Below are 19,201 nucleotides of genomic sequence, written 5' to 3'. Positions count from 1 at the left end.
CAATATCCTTTCTGATTGCTTATCTATCATAACCAAGGGGTACAGGTTCTGTTAGTTATCCCCATAGCATTTTTGGATCAAAGACCCCATGGGTGCAGGTCTAGAGAGTTCCAGGTGTTCTGTTCCAGTGCTTTGCATGAACCATCCTAGATACACTCAATTCCATATTTCTGGGTCTCACACCTTTCTCACCAGGGACATGATCTTGACATAGTATACTTGCTGGGCAGGGATTTCAACTTTCCCTGGAGTTCTGCAACTCTTATAATTAAGTCCTGGGGACTGACCCTCACCTTTGTCAGCCTTCAGTTGTGGGAAATAAGTGTTCCATAATGTTACTGAAGAAGTACTCTGACTTTCACACTTTTTTACTTCATGCTCACTTGGTGTTCAACAACCTAAACATTTCAGTCTTTCTCTATATACCCAGTCATTCAACAAGACCATCAGAGTCCTGTTAACCTTTATAATTAATATTCTTTATTTTCTCTTAAAGGCCTAAGATATTGTACATACTAGTCCAATTCCCTTCTACCAGTATCCCACCCCAATTTAACACTTGTGAAGATCCTGACAATTGAACTCCTACAACATTCCAAAAGCAATTAGTGCCCCACTTACACTAAAGATGGATCTTCTTGCCCTATTGCTGGCTCCAAACTGCATTTTCTCAGACCACTCCTAACATCAAACCTCCTAGTTTTATTTTCAAAAAATCAACTCTATGATGGAAATTTATGTGCAGGAAGTTTATCAGAAGAACCATAGGAAATGAAAACAGTTGAGGAATAAAGGATATTATGGTTTGGAAAAGGGAAGAGTCACAGCGCATATCAGTTGCAACAAAGAGAGGAGTTGCATTCAGTACAAATCCTTTTTGGGCTTCAACCAAATTCCCAGGAAGCTCTGGACTTCCTGGCACAGTGCTTCACAGTTTTAATTTTTTCCTTGTGACAATAGAGACAGGGTTATATTCACTTATAACAATTAGTCATTGGATGTGGATTGCCTCTGGGGAAGGGGTATGGTCTCATATCAAAGAGGTCTCTTCAGAGAAAAGACCTAGTAAGGGAAATTCTAAGAGAGGGACCCACCCAAGAGTTACCGGTCATCACCCCTCTAAGCAACTGAGGGAATGCATGCCTTGTGCATGATGGAGGGACGGGGGCAGAGCATTCATTGCATTCAGTCTCTTAAATCAAGTAATTTGACTTATTCATCTTCACACACTCAGAGCCTACAGTAATGCCTGACATTTAGTAGATCAACAACTTCTGCTGAATGAATAAACAAACATATATTATCAAACTACTGCAGTTATTTGTTAGTCAAAGATATGAAATAGTAATTTACAATTTTTTATTTAAATAGAATAAAATATGAAGACTTTTTCCTTTAAGTTCATTTATTCATTATTCATTATTATATTTGTTGAATGCTTTAACATGTGCTAGACATTAAGTAACACATTAAGGCAAATTATTACTTTTAATGGAACATATATTTTAGCCTTCTCATTTTGTTAAGGAAAACAGCTAGCTCCCATTTCTTTTTTATAGCCTTGTTTGAGAAGGCAACATAGAAATTGATGTTATCTTATGCCCTTTGGGTTTCTACTAGCCATTATGATACTCTTCTCTGCTCTTAAATGGCTACCATTTGCTGTATAGAAGAACATGATGATAATTCTTGCAGTAGCCACTCCCATTATACCTGTGTGCTTACTAGTGGAGCACCCATTCTATTTAGAGTTGAATACGAACAAGATATAGAAATAACAGCAATCTTAAACAGACAATCCTTTAAATTAAGACTTATTGATTATATTTCCTCAGTTTTGGCATGTGCTGATATAAGTATATATCTTTCTTCTGAGAAATGAAATTCCTTTTCATAACCTGTTTTCCATGTTATAACAAAGCTACTACATTTGTGGATATTTGTTAACCCATGTCTCTTGCAGAGTTCAATAGCACAGTGTTGGACTGACTGACAATTGGTTAGAAATTATATGATGACTTAGTATTTATCACTCATTGCCTAGATTGAAAAGATATGCCGTGCAGTTACTTAAATGTAAAACTGTTTTAAAATATGCTTATTTTTCCCTCCACAATAAACTACTGCTTCAGCAAACAGGTAACCCACTAGCTTCCTATAAAAGACTAGAGGCCCGGTGCACAAAATTCATGCACTGGGTCGGGGGAGGGTGTACCTCAGCCCAGCCTGCACCCTCTCTAATATGGGACCCCTTGGGGGATGTCCAACAGCCTGACATCCCTCTCACAATCCGGGACTGCTGGCTCCCAACCTCTCGCCTGCCTGCCTGCCTGATTGCCCTTAAACACTTCTGCCTGACAGCCTGATCACCCATAACCACTCCCCTGCCAGCCTGATCAACGCCTAACTGCTCCCATGCTGGCCCGATTGCCCCCAACTGACCTTGCCTGCCATCTTGATAGAACCCAACTGCCCTCCTCTGCAGGCCTGGTCCCCCTAACTGCCCTCCCCTGCTGGCCTGATTGCCCCCAACTGCCCTCCCCTACCGGCCATCTTGTGGCTGCTATCTTGGACCACATGGGGGCAGTCATCTTGGACCACATGGTGGTAGCCATTGTGTGAGGGTGTGATGGTCAATTTGCTTATTGCCTCTTTATTACATAGGATGTTTCCTAGAGCAGATTCAGTTAAAATAAGCAAATCTAATACCATCTGAACATATATCTTTCACTACTTTTCTTTATTCATCTGAAACCTATTAAAAGAATAATTAACACTTTGATCCATTATAAATAAATACCCATGTGACTTTGATTCATACCAATATGGTAGAAAGGAAATAAGGTATTTCTTTGACCAACCACTTTTTATGTTTGTGTTGACAAAACCACTTGAGTCAGAGTATTCATGTCTAAAGCATTATCCATTTATAAGGTTATGACATAAGAATTTATTTAGAAATGAAAACTTGTCAAAGGTATCTTTTTTTTTTTTTTTTTTTTTTTACATTTCAGTCTCCCACACTATTTTTTTCACTTTCACGTATAATTTTATTCTGGAGTTGACATTTTTCATTTTTTCAGTAATTTAAATTATCACTGTGTTTCTGGGAACCTCCATAACAACTGAGCATTAAAAATGAAAACTCAATTTTGTTAACATAGATATTTCTGCTTTAGAGAAGACTAGGGTTTTGTTTTGCCAAAATTAATAACAAAATCAGCTATATAATTAACCACAAAGTAATCTAAATCACTTATATTTGATGCCCAGGTTAGGTTGTCTCTTTTTAATTGATATTATTATATCTTAAAAAATATTAGCAATAAAGGAGAATCTATCTGATTGTGGACATTTAAAGTAATTTTCCATTGGTATCTATATAAATTTTTGACCTAGTTCAGTGATTTTTTTCAACATTAATGTGAATGGGAATCATCTAGGAATCTTGTTAAAATGCAGATTCTGATTCAGGAGGTCTGGGACAGGGCCTAAGGATCTGTATTTACAACAAGTTTCCAGATGATATTGATGCTGCTGATCTATGGAACATATTTTGTTAGCAAAGGTCTAATTGATATGTTCTCCCACTGAAAAATTATAATTATGGAAAGATAATTTGATGGTGGGACATTAAACAATTAATAATATACCACTCATGCCTAGTAAAGAAAATGAAAGTAGAACAATCCAAGATATTTCATGCATAATATGTGTGAGTAAATGTGCAAATTGAGAGGAAAATATGAGGGAAAATAACTCCAAGAGAAAATAAATTTCAATATTAGTAAAAGTTTTAGTCAAGCTCTAGTTCCATGTGAGCTCAATCTTGAAACTGGTTTGGTTCTTGGAAATGGTGAGTGTGAACATCTTCATTGGTATCATTTTAACATTTTTCTGAAATGCTTAATGATAGCTAGAAGTATTTCATAGAAACAGTAATTTGTTAAATAGGGAGATTTGAAACAAAGCTTTCTGTTTTGAGGGATATTTTATGTTTGAACAAAGCTAAGTAAAGCTCTTATTTAATCTCTGCTACAAATATACGTATCCCTAAGGAAAACAATTCATCTTTATGGATAATATATCCTAACTTTAAATATGGAAGTGTTGTATTAGATATTCTCAAAATCCCTTCCCACTTTAATAGTCTATGGTGTTATGATTCTGTTATATGTTAATGGAGCCATTTAATAACCTATGTCCTCAACCCTCACAAAGCTTTTTCTTTTAAGCTGTGGAGATTGATGCAAGCCAATATCAGCATATGGCAAAATATTTTCATATCTTTCTCTTTCCCATTTCTTTCAAATTATAAAACCACATTTTTATTCTTTAATAAATAACCAATTCTCTTTATCTTTTCCCTTCTAATATCACCCATGTAATAAATCCAAAATTGCTTGGTCTGACATGCTAGTTCTATGCGAATACTTAAGGTCAGCCTGAATTTAAACTTCTCAAGTTCACTCCCAAACGGCTGGATATAATCATGAAACACTGACCATTTATTAGAGTTTCTTAGAATTAAACAATCAGGATAACAAATATTTTAGGTTTGAAACAAGTGCAACAAAGGTAGTAAGAATAACCTAACATAAATGAAAAATAAAGATATAATTTAAAATTCCTCAACTCCATTACAAACTAGTAAATTAAGAAACATTAAAAAATGATTACATTCACAAACACACACAAAAGTACTTTCTGGCTAATGCTTTAAAGTATAGGAATTCATTTAAAATATAATTGAATCTCAAAAGACTGGCTGACAATGGAAGTTTCAAAAACACATCACTATATAAAGTAAAACAACATTTGCATAATAAAAGAAAGACTATCTTCCTTAGAGGTATAGATAAGTAATGAAAACTCCTGGATTCATGGAAGATACAATGGAATATGCTCAAGCTTGGCAGTTATGAATTAAGACAGCAAGCATGACACTGTTGATAATGCTATTTACTAAAAATCAGATATCAAATAAGCTAATGAATAAATTAAATTTTGCTATAATTTTAACTGATTTTTTCTATTTATATTTATTTTGTTTATTTATTTTTCTTTTATTTTTTCATCAATATTTATCCCCTCTATGCCCTCTCTACCTCCACCCACCCCTTTCCCCCTGCAATCCTGCAATTATGTCCATAAATTCTCTATTTTTTTGCTCAATCCCTCCATCCCCTCCTATTACTGCTCTCTCCCCTCCCCCACCCCACCCCCAAGCTCTTGCTCTCAATCCATGAGTCTGTCTCTATTTTTCTTGGTAGTTCGGTTTGTTCATTAAATTCCACATATTTGAGAATTATTTAAAATAAAACTAATATGGGATGCATTGTGATGGGACAAATGGTAATAAGCCACAAATCCCACTCGGGATATCATTTAAGTTTACATTTGATAAAGCCAATGCTGAAACACTAACAATTATTGCTCTGCTCAAAGTAAGTTATTTTACTTATAATTTACAAATTTTTATATTCCAGATAAATGTTTACATTTAAAAGCCAGAAACCAGTAATAATGTTAGCAACATGGCCAAATAAGATGTCCTTCACTCATAAACACCCTCACTCAAAAAAAAAATATTTGGCATCCACTTATGGACAAATGTTTCTTTCTGGGGGCTGTGGGGTCCAGCATCATACACCAAGGGACTCATGAGGAATCTCATCCACCATGTGTTATATGGCTGTATAGACCTTGGTCCTAACCAGGGGTCCTCAAACTTTTTAAACAGGGGGCCAGTTCACTGTCCCTCACACCATTGGAGGGCTGGACTATAGTTTACAAAAAAAAACTATGAACAAATTCCTATGCACACTGCACATATCTTATTTTGAAGTAAAAAAACAAAACGGGGACAAATACAATATTTGTATTTGCATGTGGCCTGTAGGCCGTAGTTTGAGGACCCCTAGTCCTAACTGTAGAGGCCCATGAACTGGCTCCCACCCTTCTCGGCCATGGTCAGGGAACCTCTGGAACACTCTGTCACAGGCAATTGCCCAGAGACAAAAGTCTTTGTGGAAATCCAGATTTCCAGTGAAGTTCCTGCTCATAGTCTTAAAGATGGAAGCCTATGTCAGTCCTGTTCCTCATTGGTCTTTGAGGTCTGTCTCTTTACTGTCTGCATCAAATCTGTGGTCCTTACTTCAGTGATGGTCAATACTATCCACCAAAATGTTTAAGCTGAAACTTGTCTTTCCAGGATGATTTCTTCTTCCTCTCCTCTACCCAGTTAGTACTTGAGTCTTATTGATTCCATTTCCTAAATATTTTCTGTATCTGTCTGTTGTTTTCCATCTTCTGTCCTAATTCAGTTTCTCATCAATGCTTAGTTAAAACTTTATAATATTATTTTGGGTGTCACAAGAGTAGCCTTTCCAATAAGAAAACCTAATAGTGTTACTCTCCTCCTCTGAATAATTTGTGGCCCCCCATTGCCTCTTTGTTTATATTATGTCCTTCTTGCCTTTTAGAGTCCAGCCATATTAAATTCCTTGGCGGCTACATGCTTATTCATACCTTCTTGCCTTTGCATGATGTTTTCATTGTCTGAAATCACAGTTTAAATTTTTACACTTGGCAAATTCCTACACATGATTTAGACCTTAGCTCATATTTACTTCTGAAAAGCCTTCTCAAACTCCCATAGGAAAACTAGGTTGCTTCTTTTTTTTATGCTGTCACTTCTACTTCCATCAAATCTGCCATTTTATTTATTATGGTTTATTTCCTTTCCGACTTCCTATAAAAATTCCAAGTTTAGAGGGACTTAGAGAGATTAAGTAATTTTACCACGGCCACCTAGCTTGCTAGTTATAGAGCAAGAGTTGGAATCCAGATGGTCTGATTTCAACAATCAGGAATTTAACCCACTAGTTATGCCAACTACAGTCATTCATTATAGACATGATTGATTAGCTAATGCCATCTAATCTGCTGTGTCAGGGCAGGTAGGCTAATCTTTTTCTGGCTTTGACAATAAGAAATTATATATTGGATTAAAAACGACTTTCCACCAGGCTTAAATTATCTATCTATTTTAAGAACATTTACTGAATTTCCCCTAATAACTCAACTATCTTACCAAGTCTTTGGGGCTTTAGCCTCTATATTCAGACTTCATCAACCACCTCAAAATTCTTTCCTCTCCCAATGATCTCCCCTCACTCTTCCCCTAACTAAAAAAAAAAAAAAAAAAAAAAAATTCTGAGCTTTATTTCCATGAATCTTACTCAAACAACTCTGCCAACTAATTGTAAAAAGAATTTAGTAAACCTGCAGTGTCAGTTAGCTAGAATTTACATTAAAATAGGAAGCCCTTGAAAATAGAAACCCTTAATATGCAGAAGTATAGGTCTCTTGTGGAATGACAGGTTGTGCGTGTTGAAAAGAACATTCTGTCCAGAACTTGTCTCAAATCACAATGATTAGATAAATGTCTCAATGATTGGAGCTGGCTCTGTTTAGAAATTATCTTTTAACCCTGAACACCTTGCTAACAAAACACAACAATAAAAACACAAGATTTTCTTCTAATATTTCATTCCTCCTAAGTATAGCTCATAGGTATATGAGTTTGCTAATAAGTTGCTTCTACTTGAGAGACAAGAAGAAAAGAAAAATAATACACTCCAAATTTAACACAGTGGTCGATCAGTCTTTTAATTGATAGAAAATATTCACTTTATTTGCATATTAAACAGATTTAAAATAGTAAAGCAAAGTGAAGAAAAATTATTTCTGCAATTTTTAGAAATCTAATACTATTTAGAGGGACATAACACAAGTTCTTCCCAAACTATGACACATGGATAAAAACTTGCCACCAAAGTTACACATTCTGGAGCTATGAAATGTTTCCCTGTTCATAATGGTTCACAAGAACACTATTCAAAGTTAACACTAATAACTTTTAATAGTCCAATTGAGAAAGCGTAAATATTAAGGATTACCTATTTTTTAAGATGAAAATTAGCAAATCTAAGCATTTGATCTTTGTTGGTAGGTCACAGGAATTTTAGAGGCATTGCATTGTTTGATTTTTATGTCAGAGGGAGCTGAGGATATATAAATGAGTGAGAGAAGATAGAACAAAATTGCATTTACAAAAGCAAGTCCCTTCCCCCCAACGGGCTGCTTGAAATTGGTTGAAATTTTCCGTGTAATCTTTGCTATAATCATTAAGTTGAAACATTAACCTCTCTCTGGGAGATCAGCAGTTGGAGCCAAAGTGGCCGTATTTCATGATGCATACATTGATCTGGGAGAGGAGATGTCACTTATGAAGAGAATGACATTTCCCTTCAAGTAGGTTGTAGGACTGAAAAATCAGATTGCTGCTGAAAGACTAGTGTTAATACCAACAGGTACTATTAGTATACAACTACTCATTTTTACTCAAGTATGCACCACAATTTTTAAATCTTTTTATGACTGTGCTTTTTCCTTTCTCTAGTATGAGATTCCACAGCCACTTTCCTTAATTAATTCTTTTATAATCATCCTTCAAGACTCTGATTTAAAATATCTGCAAAGATTTCTAATAATGTATTTCCCATTACATTGTGCATGTTGTTTCCTTTATGTAATAAACTGTAAGTTTTTGAGGATTATGACTTTTTTCACCTTTATATTTAATGAATGTATTCTATCAATATTTACCTAATGTATATATTCTCAGAACTTGTACATATTTTTGGTTTGCTGAACATTAGTTTTATCACTTCTAACAAAATGTTCAAGTTACCTGTCTGTGACTTTGACTTAAGTAATCTGAACAAGTTCTCTTGAAGCAAATATTTTATATTTATTTAAATGCTGCTTAATCTAATATTACATTTTCTATTCCCCCCTTTTTATTCTTATTTCCTCTATTTTTCTTTGTTTTACTTAACAAAGAACCAGCTCATTTAAAACTGCTGATTTTCTGTTCAACTTTGGATCATTTCAGGAGTTAAAAAATCTTATAAAAATAGTCTTTATTGAATAATAGGGAGAAGAACATGATGTGGTCTTTGTTTTTCATGCAATTAACAGTTTCTGATTTCCGAAAAGCTATGCTTATTTTTATTTTGCAATTTACAAGCTGCACTGTTGAAGTTTAACCATGACTTCTCTGTGCATACGTGAAACAGCATATTCTGTTCAGTAAAACCTCTCCTGAAATTTACTCTATGTTTGTGGGGCTGTTGTAAAATGTTATTGAAGTTCCTAATGAAAGAGAGAGACAGAGAGACAGAGACCTAGAAGACACAGTGATTCCTACACTAAACTTCTTTCTCAACCTTCATATTTCTCCTTGAATGGTGCTGATTATTGGGTAAGAAACTCAAATCTTAAATTTGGTAGTTAGATGCAGCAATAGAATATATTTACTTATTTATAAGCCTAAGCTCTGAAATGGTTTAATGCCCACAAAGGAGAAATATATATAAAACAATTAAAAATAGGTCACATGAGCTTTATTCAGCCAATATTTATATATTTTATGTATGTCTAGCTTGGTAACGTAACATAGTCACCTACTACTGCCAGGCATTAGTCCAGTATGTTCACCCCTCAAAAGACTATCTAGTTAAAGCCTGTCCGAAGAGCTCACCTTTATAATAATGGCAGCATCCACTTTCAAAGAATAAGATGCTCTGGAATGGACGTATTTGGGGGCTTGAGAGATTATTTTAGTTTCTCTGATTGCTGAGCTGTTTGAATAAAAGCATATAGAGATTAGAAGTTCCATACTGAAAGTCAGAGGGAGCTGGTGTGCCTTTATCTTTAAAGTCTGATTTTAAAGGATCACAATTTCTGTAGGGGTAGAGATCATCTCTTTAGTAGTCAACATATTATCTTTAGCATTTAGCACAATATGTACAAAGGTAAAATAATGAAGATAGAAAAAATTTAATGCAATTTATTTTTTTTAATTGCACAATTTCCTTAAGCAAAGAAATATTTTACATATTCTCTTGTCTAATGTAAGCTTGAAACAATTCTGTAAGTTAGGTTTTATTATTCTTATAGATGAGCATAATAGGTTTACAGAGATTGAGCAATTGTCTAACGTTAAATTTAAAGTACCTGTCAGATCTGCTTGACCCCAAAGACCAGGATATTAAACCAGTTCATTATAGTATCATCTTCTATATTTTTTCACTAATTCTGGAAATTGTTTGGCCAAATGCAATTAACTCTCCCTTTTCCCTTTCCCATTCAACTTTATGTGTTTTTTTCTTGGTTTTTTTTTCTTGAGATATAATTAGCCTATAATGTTATATTAGTTTCATATGTATGATACAATGAAGTAATCCTATCTAACAAAAGAGAAACATGGTAATTAGCGTACAACCGCTACCCTTCCCATTGGCTAATCAGGGCGATATGTAAATTAACTGCCAGCTAAGATGGCGGCCGGCAGCCAGGCAGCTGGAAGCAAACATGAGGCTTGCTTGCTTCAGTGAAGGAGGACTCCAACGTTCCCCGCCTACCTTGCCGGCCTCTGAGCTGGCAGTTTGAAACATTGTAACAAATATAGAAGCTAAAAAAAATCCCAGAAACCAGTTTTCAGCCGGCCGGGATCTCAGAGCTGGAGATGATACAGTGTTTCGATTATAGAACCGAAACAAACCAGATACCTGCTTTCAGCAGCAGAGGCCTTGGCCCAGAATAAAAAAAAAAAGAAAAAATGGAGCAGTTTGGAGCTTCAGTCACCCACCAACCTGAAAACAGCCCTCAGCCCCTCACCCAGACTGGCCAGGCACCCAACTGGGGACCCCCACACTGAAGGGTGTGTGACCAGCTGCAAACAGCCATCATTCCCTCATCCAGGCTGGCTAGGCACCCCAGTGGGGACCCCCAGCCTGATCCAGGACACCCTTCAGGGCAAACCAGCTGGCCCCCACCCATGCATCAGGCCTCTATCCTATATAGTAAAAGGGTAATATGCCTCCCAGCACCGGGATCAGTGGAGCCACGAGGCCTCCCGGCACCGGGATCAGCGTGACAGGGGGCAGCGCCCAAACCCCCTGATCGCCCTGCGGCTCTGTGTGTGACAGGGGGCGGCTCCCCAACTCCCCAATCGGCCCTGCTCTGAGCCTGACCAGGGGCTGCACCTAGGGATTGGGCCTGCACTCTGCCACCCGGGAACAGGCCTAAGCCAGCAGGTCGTTATCTCCTGAAGGGTCCCAGACTACGAGAGGGCACAGGCCGGGCTGAGGGACGCCCTCCCCGCCGAGTGCACAAATTTTTGTGCACCAGGCCTCTAGTATTTATATAAATTGCAAAAATAATCATTACAGTAAATCTAGTTAACATCCATTACCATACATAGTTAACTTTTTCTTATAATGAGAACTATTAAGGTCTAATCTCTTAGCAACTTTCAAACTTGCAATATATATGTTTATGCAAATAGCTTTGTTTATTTTACCAGGTGTACAGGATTCTAATATAAAATACAGCTCAGTTTACTTTCAGTCTCTTTTAGATTGATCACATTTTGTTTAGCCAATAAAAATTAATGCTTCTGCTCATCTGGTGTGGTTCAGTGGTTGAGCGTTGACTTATGAGCCAGTAGATCCCTGTTTGATTCCTGGTCAGGGCACCTGCCCAGGTTGTGGGCTCAATCCCCAGTAGGGGGTGTGCAGGAGGTAGCTGATCAATGATTCGCATCATTGATGTTTCTATCTCTCTCTCCTTTTCCCTTTCTCTCTGAAATCAATCAACATATATTTTTAAAAATTACCATTTCAGTGAATACTCTTGTGTTTATTTTCTGTGCACTGTTTGAGAGTTTCACAAGGATCTACACCACATGTTAAGTTTCTGGTCTTGTTTCTGTACAGCTACTAGATGTTACCACATTAGTATTTAAAGGTTGTGCAGCAATTAATACCCAAACTATGGACCTGAAAGTTCACATTTTTATCCTTTGTCAATATCTGACATTATCAAATATAATTTATCTTGCCAATCTGTTAAATGCTAAAAAGTGTTTGCTGGTTGTTTTAATTTACATGTCCTTTAAAAAATTGAGCATAATTTTATGTTTATTGGTCAGTATAATTTCCTTTTCTATGAATTGTGAATTTTCCCATTTACTTTTCTATTTGTTAACATTTTAAAAATTTAAACTGCATCTTTATATATTCTGGGTACTAATTGTTAAAGTATTCTCTTCAAAACAGTCTTGAATTTTCAGTTTTTTAGTGGTAACTTTTATTATATACCTTCTATTATATCTGATATTAATATACATATATAGTCACATTTGCATTCTGTTTATTTTATTATCTGTGGCTTTGTGTTAGACTTATAAATTTCTTTTTATCCTGAGACCCTAAATAAGTGCTATATATTATTCTAAAATATTTTTAAATGTCTGTTCAATTTGGGGCCTTTTATACTACTGTAATTTATTCTTAGGTGTGCAATGAGGTAAATAACTGATTTTCTTTCCTTGTAAATGAATATGAGTTGTCTCACTCTGTTTTCTAAACTAACTGAGCACTTTGGCTCTAGGATAACTTGGCTTCTCTCCATTGCCCTCTGCCTCCTTCTTCCCTCCGTCCAGTCAGCTTCTCTTCCAAATTCAAATAAAAAACATGACATTCAAACACACATTTCAAGGATGGGGTTCTCTAGACTCAATGACATTTCTCAAATTAATAGTTTTCTTATTTCAGCCATGGACAAAGAGCAAATGGCCCTGAGGAGAAGATATCAGACCTCCAATTTGAGCTGTAATTCCTCATGGATAATAACATAAAGTCACTGCATCTCTAAGGTTCACCTTTTTAACCCTTAAGTGTGGCAGCGGAACTGATTGAACTTTATTTTCTATTTGCTTTTATGAAAACTAGGTCTGAAACCCTGCAAAAGGAGAGTTGATGTACTGCCCCAAATCTCTTTTCTCCATTTCCCCCATTCGTTCTCTTAGAACTTTCCTCCCTTTAAAGCAGTAGGTATTCTTAGCCATGGCTGATTCAAAATCACCTGGCCAACTTCTTAAAATTTGTTGACTGGATCCTACCCACCCAGATTAAACTGAGATTACAGGGAAAGTGGAAGAGTATTATACAGTTTGGGCTTTTTGGTGGTGTTGTTAGAAAAACTCTGCAAAATAAAATCCCGGTTTATTGTTGGACAACATTGTTTCACATGCACATCAAACAGGCCAGTAAATAAGTAAACAAACAGCAACTTCATAGAGAGAAAAAAAGGGGGAGGAGAAACCTTTTATCTGTTTCTTTGTCCTTATACTAACTACTATGGTAGAGCTAAATACATACACAAAAAAGTTACTGGAGTTCTCAGAATAAGATTGTCTTTGTTGTTGTTTTGCCTTCTTCTTCGTCTTTTTTTTTTTTTTTTTGCAAGGTTTTGGGCTTTTTTTCTTAGAGACTACAATGAACATGGTCACAGCACAGGTGAAGACAGGAGTAGGACTGAGAACGCTCCAAAGGCTGGTTTGGTCATCACAAGATCTCTAAAATTGTTTGATCCCTAACAATATGTAGAAAAATATACAATGCAAATTTTAAAATGTATATTTTCCTTTTTAAAGTACTTTTAAGAAAAAAAAAAAGCAGGGCCTTGGTTTGGGTTCTTTTTTCCTCTCCTTTGCAAATTCACCTTGTGATTTTGGTCGGGTGGTGGAGAGTGCCTGTCACCTGTGGGTGGTGCTCTCTGCGGTGGGCCCATGGGACTCTCTACTTGAAGGACACAGGAAGTGGAAGGTGAATGGGTCATGAAAGGCTTTTTTTTAGTTTAACTTTGCCCTTTTTGCTGTGTAGTCATCTTCACTGGTCTACTGTTTCATGATGTCAACATCCTCATCCTCATCATCGTTAGCTGCCTTTTGCCTGCTGCCTCAGCCTCCTAACCTTCATCTCCATTCTCTTTCTTTCCATCACCACCCTCCTCCTCTTCTTCAACCCCTCTTTCTTCTTCTTCGTGTATCTCATTGTCAGCCTTATGTTCCCCATTTTTCTCACTAGTGTCCCCATTAGCAAGTGCATCTCTTCCATTCTTTGCCTCCTCCTCATCTACCTTCTTCTTTAAGTCCTTGGTGGTGATCTCGGAGCTGGTGTCCACCTCAGCATCTGACGTGGTGTGGCATGTGGGTGATCCCATGCAGTGGGTTTCTTTTAAGGCAAGAGAGTTCAAGGAGCCTGGCGGACAAGCTGACAGTCCTGGCTGTGGGGCTGTGGAGGGGGAGCACAGCAGAGGTGGCTGCCTAACCCGGAGCCGAACACTGGAACAAGCAAAATGGCTTTCAGAGCTGCCAGTCTAAGCTTTTTTATTATTATTACTAGAGGCCTGTTGCAGGAAGATTACTGCAAGAATAGGGCTTCTTGCAGCTGGAGCAAAGCAGAGAAGGGAGCAAAACCCACTGAGGCGGGCTTCGCTCCCGCTCTGCCGCCCGGCTGGTTTCCCTCCTGCTCCTGGTTTCCCTCCCGCTCCTCCACCCAGCTGGTTTCCCTCCCACCTCCCACCTCCACCACCTTGGATCTGTTCCTGTCTCTGCCGCCTCTACTTTACTCCCTTCTGTAGTGCTTCACTTCCACATTGTCTTCAGTCTTCGCTCCCAGCTGGTATATGCAAATTAACTGCCATCCTGGTTGGGTTTATTTGCATATAGTCACTCTGATTGGCTGGTGGGCATAGCGAACGGATGGTCAATTACCATCTTTGTCTTTTATTAGTGTAGATTATTCAATTATTTCTGATGCATTGAGAAAATTGAAAAGCATTAATTTACAAAGCTCTGGTTTTTTTCTTTCTGCTCTCTGTGTTGGCTTTTGGAAAAATTAGAAAACAAAAATGCTGAACCAATTTGAAACATTAATCTCTCTCTCCTCCCCCCACACACAGTGATTCACAGTTTATGAATTTTCATATTTGGTTCAAAAACCACTCTTTTCACTAAATACTGTAAATTCTGTTTCTGATCTCTTCTGTTTCTTTTGCTATTATCTTTAATTTCCCCTTTTGAAGTAAGGCAGTTTCTCTTGATTTTCTTTAAAAAAGGACTTCATGGTTTATGAACTCTTTAGTCACCACACAGATGTTTGAGTGTTACATATATAAGGGAGAAAAATAATTTTTCCTCTCCACCTTCTGAGTTCTTGGATGACATGCCTATAATAAGATAAACAGATTAATAACAGGAAAAAAAACAAGTTTATTAACATGTATAACATGCATACTTCATGTACACATGGGAGATTCCCAGGAACAAATGAGTAACTCCCAAGGTGGCTTAGAATTTGGGATTAAATACTAAGTTAACAGGGAAAGGGGAACAGAGATGGAGCCCTCTTAGAGGAGAATATATGATTTTTAGGAAAATAAATGGACCCTTAGATGAACAGATAGGAGTTATGATAGTTTGTAATAAAGTCTGGTGTGGTGTAGATATTTAGGTTTCTCTCCTGTGGTGAAACTCCCCTAGTAGGAGATTTATGACAGTTGAGTTTCGTTTTTGAGGATCTATCTTTAGGTGGGTAAGGGAAGTTCAGAGAAAGCCTCTCTCTGCATTTGCAAGAACCTGCAGCTCAAAATACTTACTATAACAAAGTGGCATATTTTGGGTGGCACGTCCTCAATGTCTATGGACATTCTTGGAGCGGGTATATTCTGCTATCTTTCAATACCCATCACAAACATACACCTACATCACACTTTTAAAACATCACTTAGCACACTAAGCTCCCACACTCAAATTTTTCAAGTTTACAAAATAGTCCACAGATAACCGAGGTTCTTATCCTCTTAAACATGTCAAGCAATTTTTAGCTTATTTTATTTGAGGAGTAATTTGAAATGGCTTTTTTTTCTTTTTAAACTGCTTTATTAATTTCACATCATGAAAAAAAATATTTTTTCTGAAAACTGGGTAAAATTTCCCTTTGGACAGAAAAAATTAGACTCAGACAAAAACAATATTTAATGAGAAACTGGAAAGCGATAACACCAAAAGGTTTATAGAAAAGCAAACCACAAAACTAAAAACATATAGTGCAGAAGCCACATTATTCACCTCAGAGAAAACCTTAGGATTCAAAAAATAAGGTAAAAGTCATCATGATGATCAGGTTCAGGAGTTTGGACAAGCATATGATGTCTCATTGGCTGCTCCTCATCGTTCTCCTGATTTCCATCTGCTGCACTATGATCTTTTCCACATTATCTCCCACTTCATTGTGATCAACAGGCCTGTTAGGTATGGCCCATTGAAAACTTGGGACAAGTCGTCTAACTCTTCCCAGGCTGACATTTCCTCCAGGCTTCTGGGCTTCATGCCCTTCCAAATGGTGCGGTTCCCCTTCATTCTGCACAGCAGCCCGGTTCCCTCCTTTTTCCTGTTGGGCATTTTTCATGTTGAGACTTCTTACTGCTTGCTCCTCTTTGCTATTTCCTCTTCATCCTGATTCTCAATTCTCCCAGTGGATGCACGGCCACAACAGTTGGACCTGCAGAACCGCTTCCTGTCTGCTTCACTCCTACTGTTAGGGCCACCCCTGACTTCAGGGAGTGAAAACAGAGAAAGGATCAAGCCACAGCCAGGTCAGAAAAGACTTCTGACGAAAGTCAAAGAAGAAGACAGGATTGTATTTGAACACCAAGAAAACAAAAATCAAGACTACACAAAAATACACAACTTTGAGACAGACAATGTAGACAATCAAATTGTTAAAGATTTTGCTTACTTTGTTTCAGTCATCAATTCTAATGGAAACTGTAGTCAAGAAATCAAGAGAAGCCCGAGACTTGAAAGGGCAGCCATGGGAGAATTAGGAAAGAGCAGTGTGAGCAAAGAAATGGCACTGGAAACCAAGGCTGTGGTCATTCACACCCTCGTATTTCCAAAAGCCATGACAAGATGTGAAAGTTGGACAGTGGGAAGGGCTGATTGAAAAAAAAAATGAATCATTTGAAATATAGTTTTGAAGGTGAACTATATGGATACCCTGGACCTCCAGAAAGAAAAACAAGTGGTCCTAGAGCAAATTAGGCCTGAAACATCACTGGAGGCAAAAATTATGAAACTGAAGCTGTTCTACTGTGGGTACATCTACAGAAGGCAAGGTTCTTTGGAAAATACAATAATGCTGAGAAAACTAGAAGGCAGCAGGAAAAGAGGAAGACCAAGTTTGAGATAGATTGACTCCATAAAAGAAACAATAGGAGTGAATCTAGAGCTGAGCAGGGCTCTTGAGGACAGGACACTGTAGACATCACTCATTCATAGAATTATCAGAAGTTGGGACAGACCCAACAACATGTAACAATAACATAGTAGAAATAATTGTTCTAAAGAAGAGAGATTGGCAAGAAGACCACTTGTTTTTTCTCTTTATCAGTTTTCTCCTTGGCTTTTCAAATTCGATTCAAGAGGCCATCCTCCGAAGAGCGATAAAGAGCTTACTTTGTGGAGTAGTCAAGTATCAGAAGAGTCTGAGCATAATGTTAAGGTATTGGTGCTTCTGAGGTCACGGAAAGAGAAAAATATGCTCAGGGATAGAGCTGAGTGAGCAGCAGAAGCCCCAATAGAAAGTGGAAGCAATAGGAAAGAGGTAAATTCCTCCCCATATTCAATATGAGAATTATGCCTTATATGTAATATCACTTGTTCAGATCAGGGGGATACTTCACTATGTGTTGCAGTGGTCCATAGTCTGCCATGTTGGTTCATCTTGCAGTGCAATGAAGCATAAAATAATTTTATGATTCCTAATCATTAATCCCACCTCCTGACTCGTGGATAGTTCTTTTTTACTGCCTTTTGTTTAAAATCTCCAAAAGAATTGTTTAAGGAGAAATCCAACTGGAATAGGGCACAGAGTTTGCATTTCAGATGAGGCACCTTCTGTGTGAGTTTGAGGCCTCCTTTTCCTACCATCGTTCCTCCACCAGAGATTTGGCAGTTGGTTAGCAGCTCCTCATCTTGTGTTCTGCCTCATAGCCGACTGTCTATTTGGCTTTTCCTTCTGCTCAGACACATCAGCAGAGACAATGGCCTAGCAGATGCTGATATTCATCCTGGATCAGACTATGTTGATTTTCTGCTTATTAGTCTGAGCTAGTCACAGGCAGCTGGTTTCTGTTTGCCTTGACTGAGCAGTAGAAATATACACAACTGCTATGGCCCCTTGGGTACATATTCACCCAGGTGCTGGCTGCCATAACGATTTTTCCCACAGTATGAGGAGATATTTTTGATTACTGATGTTTTGAGGTTTTTATTTATTTTTATTTTTTGTTTATTTTTTTTTTATTCTTGGGACATGCACAGAGAGGGACTAGAAAGGATGCAGTTTATAAGACAACTATATTAAAGAGTCCTGGTATTTCACTCTGTAGTAACTGGAGAAAAAAAAAGCTAAAGTTTAACTTTGCTTATTAGTTTCCTCCTAATAGCAATGAGAAGCCAGTACAGATTTTTAAAGACCCATAAGCAAGCTGCCTTGAAGGTATAGCAGATGAAATGTTTCCTGGGCAGCAGGTATCACACTGGCTAGTGCTTCAATATTCATAGCTTATGCTTTTATGGGTCCCAGGAGTGAAATGTTTTGAACTGGGGCTTGCTGCGACCTGCTCCACTTCAGAACCAGAAGCTGCTGACTGCTTTAGGCATTGTCCTACCAAACAGTAAGAAAAAAAAAAAAGAAGGAAAGCCCTTTTAAGAATTGCAATTTAGTTTTTCTGCTCTAGCTGATGTTCTTGCTTTGATTTGTAAAATATTTCAATATATTTTAAAGTTTTAAAATAGTTTACCTGGCCTATAATATAATCTCTTCTTTCTCCTGTCACTGTCTGGCATTAGCAATTTTTTTTCTAATACCATTCTCCCCTCCCTTAATCTTAACTATACTTTCTTTTACCCCTTTATATATTGAATAAACAATAGTATTTTCCAAGGTAAGTGTATGTAATTATTCTCCTCACACTTATATTTCCATGAAATCATATTAAAAAGGAAGTTGGAGTGGCTGGACATATGACTTGTTTATTAGACCTGTCCCTAGATTGCTATTGGATATACCCTAGACAGATGGAATGATATTTGTTTTCAGTTCCAGTTTAGGAAAAATGTGAGATATACCAGTATATTATTAAAGTATTAAAATATTCTTATTCTACATTTTATAGATGATTGGATAAAGATACAGTTGTTGGCCTTATCAAATTT

At 37.2% G+C, this 19,201-nt stretch overlaps 2 pseudogenes; both read right to left on the bottom strand.

Annotated features, from left to right (window-relative positions):
• Positions 1 to 13,768: 13,768 nt before the first annotated feature.
• LOC139002620 (prothymosin alpha-like) lies at positions 13,769 to 14,139 on the bottom strand (annotated as a pseudogene).
• A 1,929-nt stretch (positions 14,140 to 16,068) lies between these two features.
• Positions 16,069 to 16,415, bottom strand: LOC139002619 (protein BEX4-like; annotated as a pseudogene).
• Positions 16,416 to 19,201: the final 2,786 nt, after the last annotated feature.

Source organism: Myotis yumanensis, unplaced genomic scaffold (genome assembly GCF_028538775.1).
Source record: "Myotis yumanensis isolate MYYU_CA2020_CCGP unplaced genomic scaffold, mMyoYum1.0.hap1 SCAF_2, whole genome shotgun sequence".
In the NCBI taxonomy this organism is placed as follows: Eukaryota; Metazoa; Chordata; class Mammalia; order Chiroptera; family Vespertilionidae; genus Myotis; species Myotis yumanensis.
Note: the sequence above shows the minus strand (reverse complement) of the source record. Positions and strands in the feature narration are given on the sequence as shown.